This window comes from Rhamphochromis longiceps, linkage group LG13 (assembly GCF_057381845.1).
Source record: "Rhamphochromis longiceps isolate RC_006_pf linkage group LG13, R_longiceps_female_GT1.1, whole genome shotgun sequence".
Lineage (NCBI taxonomy): Eukaryota > Metazoa > Chordata > Actinopteri > Cichliformes > Cichlidae > Rhamphochromis > Rhamphochromis longiceps.
Window position 1 is genome coordinate 31,492,022 of NC_140569.1, and position 8,243 is coordinate 31,500,264.

An 8,243-nucleotide genomic window follows, 5' to 3' on the forward strand; every position below is an offset into this window, starting at 1 on the left:
TAGAATATCTCTCAACTACCAGCAGAGACGGAGCCAACCAAGTGTAGTTCAGTGACCACAAATTGGCAACTAAACAAGAAACAAAAATTCACAGCAATCAAAAGGAAATAGATTGATAGATAACTGTCAAGATCATGCAGGGATAACATGAGGAGTTCAGCTGGAGCTCAAGTACTGGTGTTGTTGGAACAAAAGGGGAGGGGGGGTGAAACATTTAAAGATTCTGAAATTCACTAACCTTTACCTCTACCAATCACCTGAATTTTACAGCATTACAGATGATTGATCAATAATTTAATTTCATGTCCTTTTGGTGAGGCAGGAACTGGAAGTAACCATGACTTAATAAACCAAGAGGACATCAGCTGATGTCTTCAGAGGAGGATGAAGAGCCATTTTCACACTCAGTGCATGACCATTTTCAGACCCTGCTGTATGTAAAGTCTTGCCATCATGGCTAAGGTGCAGCTATATATAATATATATTTATATTATGCTATATTCATTTAGCACAACCAAAATAGCATGAAAATAAAAAACTGAATGGCTCAAATTGTCTGTCGGGTCTTTCAAGGGTTATACATACTGAACAACCATAGAGTGACAGGTTCTGAGAAGCATTACATGAGAAAAATACCATAAAAAGCATCTTAAAAAGAAAGCTTGTAGCTCTATTAAATGTATCGTTTTTTCAGTGAAATTCCCAAAGATCCAACCAATACAGTTCTCTGAAATGCTTCTTTAATTGGATATATTTGTCCTCTGGAAGAAGAGCAATAATGAAAGAACTATACAGTGATGGATCTTTTCATGCACAGTGCTTTTTGTGAGCATCTCATCCTGGATTAAAACTGTTGTGTTCAAGTATTTTGGTTAGACAAACATCAGAGTGTTGAACTTTTGTTGAACATGTCTGTTTCCTCAGAATGTGAAATGTCCGTGGAAGGCTTCCAGCAACGCCGGCCACTCCCTCCCTGTCTGAACGGCACGAAGCATAGCCATCGCTTCACCACATCAGCATATTGGTGGTGGGTGGCCTCCTTACCTACTGGTAGGGATGGGTACCGGTGTCCGGTGCCATCTGACATAAACGGTAGTAACCTACGGTGGCCCCTAGAGACAAAGCACGTACAAACTCCAAAACACTTGCAAACTCCAAAACACTTGCAAATTCCAAAACACATGCAAACTCCAAAACACTTGCAAACTAAAAAACACATGCAAACTCCAAAACACGTACAAACTCCAAGACACATGCAAAATCCAAAACACTTGCAAACTAAAAAACACATGCAAACTCCAAAACACGTACAGACTCCAAAACACTTGCAAAATCCAAAACACTTGCAAACTAAAAAACACATGCAAATTCCAAAACACGTACAAATTCCAAAACACGTACAAATTCCAAAACACTTGCAAAATCCAAAACACGTACAAATTCCAAAACACTTGCAAAATCCAAAACACGTACAAATTCCAAAACACTTGCAAATTCCAAAACACGTACAAATTCCAAAACACGTACAAACTCCAAAACACTTGCAAAATCCAAAACACTTGCAAACTAAAAAACACATGCAAATTCCAAAACACGTACAAATTCCAAAACACGTACAAATTCCAAAACACTTGCAAAATCCAAAACACGTACAAATTCCAAAACACTTGCAAAATCCAAAACACTTGCAAACTAAAAAACACATGCAAATTCCAAAACACGTACAAATTCCAAAACACTTGCAAAATCCAAAACACGTACAAATTCCAAAACACTTGCAAAATCCAAAACACGTACAAATTCCAAAACACTTGCAAAATCCAAAACACGTACAAATTCCAAAACACTTGCAAAATCCAAAACACTTGCAAACTAAAAAACACATGCAAATTCCAAAACACGTACAAATTCCAAAACACTTGCAAAATCCAAAACACGTACAAATTCCAAAACACTTGCAAAATCCAAAACACGTACAAATTCCAAAACACTTGCAAAATCCAAAACACGTACAAATTCCAAAACACTTGCAAAATCCAAAACACTTGCAAACTAAAAAACACTTGCAAAATCCAAAACACGTACAAATTCCAAAACACTTGCAAAATCCAAAACACGTACAAATTCCAAAACACAACGGAAGTGCTCCAGGACGCTAGGGGCAGTGTTGAGCTTTTGTTACCTAGTAACTACACAAGCCAGGAAGTACCAATGACCGGATTTGGGGTTTGCAGCCTTAAAGGCCGCATTTTAAGGCCGATTACGTCACAGCGACAAGAGAAGGCTTTCCCAATTCAAAGGCTGCTCGAAATGCGGCCCTCAAATGCGTCCATAATTTCCCTGAATTTTAAGGATGGGTCGGTGTAGCCTTCATGGCCCAACATATCCCAGACTTCATAGTGTGGTGGTGGTGTGGATAATTTTGCCGAAAAAAAACGGTGGAAGCGGAGCGGAGGAAGTGTAAACTTTCAGAAGTAAGTACTGAATATTATGTCACTTATTTATGCGCAAATATTTTTTTAATGAAGAACATTAAACCATTATTGTTGGCCACATGTCGGGAAAGTTATGTGACATTAGTCATGTCTGTACTTTCAGAATTAACTTGGTTTTAAAGCCTTTACTTTAAAAATATATATATAGTCGACCTTAATCTTACAGAGATTGTGATGATTTTGTGGATAATTAAAGTCAGTCATATATCCACAAACACAACAAGCTGAAAGTCAGTGATGCTGCTCGGTTTGCAGTCCTGAATATCACAGCACAAGCAGGATTCACTGCACTGTTAATGTTAGCTGTGTTATATTGCTGCCTCTGTTCGGTGGTGTCGAGCCAAACGGACTTTAACGTGTGTTTGAACGAGCTGACGGTTCACTCGTTAAGCTGAAAGAAAGATGCTTTAATCACAGGAGTCACACATGTGTGTCCACTGTACCATCTGGGAACTCCTCTTGTTTCGTAATAACACAAACACTAAATCCTCCTTCTTTTGTGCTGTTTTGTAGCAGTGTATACACCTGAGACTGTCACCTGTCTGTCTGTCCTGCACTCTCTCTGTTTCTTTCTCTCTGATTGTGTAATAAAAATATGAACATGTGTTTATAAGTCACACTTGTGTTTGAATCCTGCAGCTTATCACACATTTGATTTCCATGTGTGACGACTGCAAGTGTCCAGAGTGAGGACAGACTGAGGGACCCACTGCTGCACATCATCTGTGAGGCTTTGCACCCCTGATGATCCACCAGGACAAACTCAACAGTGTGTGAGGAAGAGGAGGAGGAAGAGCCAGCAGCAGCTGACAGATGGAGAGAATAGACAGACTGTTCCCTGTTTGTGAAGGACTGCTAGAAAAGTTTAAAATAACTAATTGTCTGTCCTGAATCAGTCTTATTAGGTAATGTTCAAATAATTTTATCATTCCAGTGTTTTCAGTGTGGGAGAAAGTACTCAGGGCCTTCAAGTTACGCACTATGAAAGGCAGCAACAAGTGTAATATTCAGAAACCTAAAGTATGTATCAGCAGCAGAATGGAGCTAAAAACAAATGTTTGTTTCAGTTCTATGAAGCTTTGAGTATTTTGGATCAGTAGCACTGCTGTGTTTGTTGCATCATATTGCTGTAATTGTTTATATGCTTTATATATTCTGAGCTAAGTTGATCTATAGTGTTACATCATATTCTGTAAGGATGTTATGTGTTTGTTTACTTTCTGCCCAGTTTGACCCATTTAGCAGAAGCCAGCCTGTTTAAGGCTCTGATATCTATTCTGTATGACTTAAAGCAGTTATGACATGGTCTGATTTTCTCACCCAATAAAGGAATATTTCATATATCAGTCTACTCTTCATTTTATCAGAAACAGTTATCACAGCTTGTACATTTTCTTTTTATAAATATATGTAAGCAATGAGCCAAATTTAGTAATGCCAGCATGAAGGAACAACATTTGTCTCTTATATATGATACACCTATATATGCACTGTCAAAGATACTTGTCTTTGAGTGAAGATTTAAGGTGATAAGACATATAAATAACTGCAACTTGAATCTGTACTGAAGCTCAGTATTTGACACAGAGTTCATGTTCACTGCTGTAATAGCTAATAATGATTAATATAATAACTAGAAAATTGGCCATATTATATTTACATTACCAAAGTGATATGACTTTAGTCTCATGAACAACATCAGCTAATTCTTATTTACTAATTAATCTTGAAATAACTGTTCAGTACAGAAATGAAGCCCAAAAATCATGTTTTACTGTCCTGTGGTCTCAGCCTCAGATACTTATCAAATCACACAAAGCTCATGTAGAAACAAACAAACAAATGAACAAAATATGTTCTCCCTCATTTCTGTCAAATCAAGTTGTATGACACGTTTCCAGCGGTTAGTATCACGGTTGCTAGGCAACCTGGGAAGCGCGACGGAGACTAGACCGTCCCATACAGACAAACTTGCCGTTTATTTTGCAAATCGAGCTCAACACTGCCCCTAGCGTCCTGGAGCACTTCCGTTGTGTTTTGGAATTTGCATGTGTTTTTGAGTTTGCAAGTGTTTTGGAATTTGTACGTGTTTTGGAATTTGTACGTGTTTTGGAATTTGTACGTGTTTTGGATTTTGCAAGTGTTTTGGAGTTTGTACGTGTTTTGGGTTTTGCAAGTGTTTTGGAGTTTGTACGTGTTTTGGAGTTTGTACGTGTTTTGGAATTTGCATGTGTTTTTTAGTTTGCAAGTGTTTTGGATTTTGTACGTGTTTTGGAATTTGCATGTGTTTTTTAGTTTGCAAGTGTTTTGGAATTTGCATGTGTTTTTTAGTTTGCAAGTGTTTTGGAGTTTGTACGTGTTTTGGAATTTGCATGTGTTTTTTAGTTTGCAAGTGTTTTGGATTTTGCAAGTGTTTTGGAATTTGTACGTGTTTTGGAATTTGCATGTGTTTTTTAGTTTGCAAGTGTTTTGGGTTTTGCAAGTGTTTTGGAGTTTGTACGTGTTTTGGGTTTTGCAAGTGTTTTGGATTTTGCAAGTGTTTTGGAGTTTGTACGTGTTTTGGAGTTTGCGTGTGTTCTTTAGTTTGCAAGTGTTTTGGAGTTTGCATGTGTTTTGGAATTTGCATGTGTTTTGGAGTTTGTACGTGCTTTGTCTCTAGGGGCCACCGTAGTAACCAGACCGAAAAGCAGCGCACATTTCGGTGCTTTATTTCGGTGCTTTTTTTTCCTGAGCTGTGATACACTTTAGATTCTAGCCAATCATTTTACGTTTCCGAGGATAGTAGGCGGGGCCAGGTACGTGCGTTCTTTTAGAGCAGAGCTACAGATTAAAAATGACCAAGGCAAAGCGGTCAAAAGTCTGGCTGTACTTCACAGCAAAATATGCAAACTCAGCAGCCTGCAACAAGTGCTTTAAGCTGATACTGTGATACTGTCAAAGGAGGTAACACCTCAAATCCGATGAAACACCTGGCGACGCATAGTGTTTTTTTTAAAAGCCCAGAAATGCGCCGTATTTGATAGCTTGCTGTGAGACCTCACACCGAGCACATCTACTGCCGGTGGGTTGCCTGTTATGCAACATCCCCCAAAAACACGAAGAGGAGAGTCCTGGCCCCTAGCCCTGCCAGTGTAGCAGAAATGATGAGGATGATGGTGGCAGCAGCCGTTCTTCTCTGCGTGAGTAGCTAATTTACGTTGAGTAGACTAACCACATTATTACATTAATGCATGTAAGGTGAACTAGCAAACATCATCATAGCTACATGCGGCTGTCTTCTTGTTTGATGGCAGATACTCCCTTCACCCTGGCTAAAAAGGCTAAAATGACCAAAGAAAAAGTGGAAAACAGTTAAACATGAGAGGTTTTTGGACAAAGTTTGTGTTTTTTTCCATTGTTTAAGCACTGCTTCCAGCCAAGAGTGATACCATATATGCCCCATAGCTGCAGAAAAGGCTAACACTGTTATATTTTTACAAAACACAGCTGAACATGAGAGGTTTTTGGACCAATTTTGTGTTCTCCATTCTTTCAAAAGTACCGATTTGGCACCGGTATCGGATAAAACCTAAATGATACCCATCCCTACCTACTGGAGTTCGCGTCAGAGCACCTGAGGGTTAGAAAAGCTTAGTCTTTATTTACCACCCATGCTGGGCTAAGCTTCTGTTCTACATCTTTAAGGTGACTTACAGAAGAGCACCCCCTGGAGGCGAGTGTTCCTGAAGCTCCTCTTGGCCCACCCTGTTCAGCTCAGGCGTGTGTGCATCAGGCGTCTCACTGCATCATCAATAGTAGCCCCGCCCATCCGTGACAAGTAAGACACCCAGAATTTTGACCTGGTGTCATCATCAGAAATCTCAGATTCACATTTTAGGCAAGTCAAGCACGTGAACAGCACCTTTTAATTACCATTCTCTTCTGTACTGCCGGGTCCTCCAGCTGGGTCTCCATCTCATCCAGCTCCTTCAGGGTCCTCAGAGGGCGCTCCATGTCCAGTGCCTCCACCTCCTCTTCGTCGTCGTCGGCAGTCTGACCCTGCAGTCGGGCTTGGATGTCCCTCAGCACCACCCACTGCTTCTGTTGCTCTTCTTTGAGCTCCACCAGCAAGGAGATGATCTTTTGCAGAGTGCTGATCTCTGGAGAAGAAAAAGAGAAATAAAAAATTCTGGCTTGATGCTGTGAAACACTCAAGAATGCTGTCATGTGATACATTTAAGTGTTTGAAGCTATAATGATGATGTAAAAATGGCTGTAATTCCTAAATGTTAATTGTGAGACAATATTCCTAAAACTGTGTGCAAAAACATTTGTGACCAGGTGGTCAATTCAGGAATATAATATTGATGGCTGTGTAGTGCACACATGCTTCTAAATATTCAGACTTAAAATGTTCTTACACAAGTAAGCATCTTAATGAATGTTTTATGGCTCTTTATATTTCTTATCAGCAAAGACCAATGTCCCCAGTGATATATCAGCTGTTGTTGAATAATGCTCATGCATACACTCAGGCAAACTGCATTCTTCGGTTCGATTTCTCAGTTTCAATGCAGTGTAGTCTCTAACACAAAGCACTTGAACTTCAGTGAAACTGGAGCCCAGACGTCTTGGGCAGGCTGTCCCAGAAAGTAGTTACACGTCCTTGTTTTCTGCCACTGAATAATTGCATGATGACTAAAATCAATATTTATTTTGACATTTTACATCAGTTATGTCATGCTAGCATCAGCTGTTGAAGTAATTTTGCAAGCTAGCCAACTAGCACAGCTAGTGAAAATGTTAGCAGGTACAGTCAACCTTGTACCTGAAACTTAGCTACACTGCATAAATCTGGTGACAGTTGTACAAGCTAACTGACAAAGCAATTCATCAGCTCTTGATGAGTGATGGCCTGAGTTTTCAGATGTTGGCAGAATTTGGCAGTGAACTGATGGCAATAGGATGGCTGTGGCTCAGGTGGCAGAGCAGGCTGTCAAGTGACTCAGTGTTGAAGTATCCTTGGGCAAGATGCTGAACCCTGAGTTGTAAGTGTGTGTGATAGTTGTACGCGTGACTGGGTGAATGTGACTTACAGTATGAAGTGCTTTGAATGCTCAAATTGAGTACGAAGGTGATATATAAATACTAGTAGGTTTACCATTACCAATATTGTGATATAGGTATGTTCTTTCATTCAAATTTCAACAATATCAGAGTCTTACCACAACTTATCACAACAAGGTTCCATTTATGTGCAAAGCCAGTGTCAAATATAGATATAGCAAAACATCAACCTGTTTTCAGCTGTTCCCTGACTGTGCTGTTGGGTGTCTCATCTGTCTCTCTCTCTCTCTCTCTCTCTCTGTGTGTGTGTGTGTGTGTGTGTGTGTGTGTGTGTGTGTGTGTGTGTGTGTGTGTGTGTGTGTCATTATGAATACCATCCAGAGGTGTGATTCTTGACAACATCATCATCATCGACTTCCCCTTTCAATCTTTTGTATCTTGAGGAGCTACTGTTTCTTATAATGATCTTGTTCAGAAAAGCTTCATTCTTGTTTGAAAATGAATACGATGTTGAACCAAATAAATAAACCGAGCTTGCACTGGAGTAACATATCGGTGATGGGTGTTTATATTTTTAAAACTGTATGAATTAGTTTACCTCAGTCAGAAAAAGGTGGAGTGCCCACTCCAGGTTAGGGATGAGTCGATATACAGTCACTCTACATCCCCACCCTCAGCTATGGTCATGAGGTTTGGGTAGTG

General features: G+C 39.7%; 1 long non-coding RNA gene across 1 annotated transcript; it reads left to right on the plus strand.

The window, feature by feature from the left end:
- Positions 1-5,542: 5,542 nt before the first annotated feature.
- LOC146656109 (uncharacterized) lies at positions 5,543-7,785 on the plus strand. Its single transcript, XR_014914410.1, has 3 exons — positions 5,543-5,674; positions 6,180-6,312; positions 6,438-7,785. It is a non-coding gene; the product is annotated as an uncharacterized LOC146656109 (long non-coding RNA).
- The last annotated feature ends 458 nt before the right edge of the window (positions 7,786-8,243 follow it).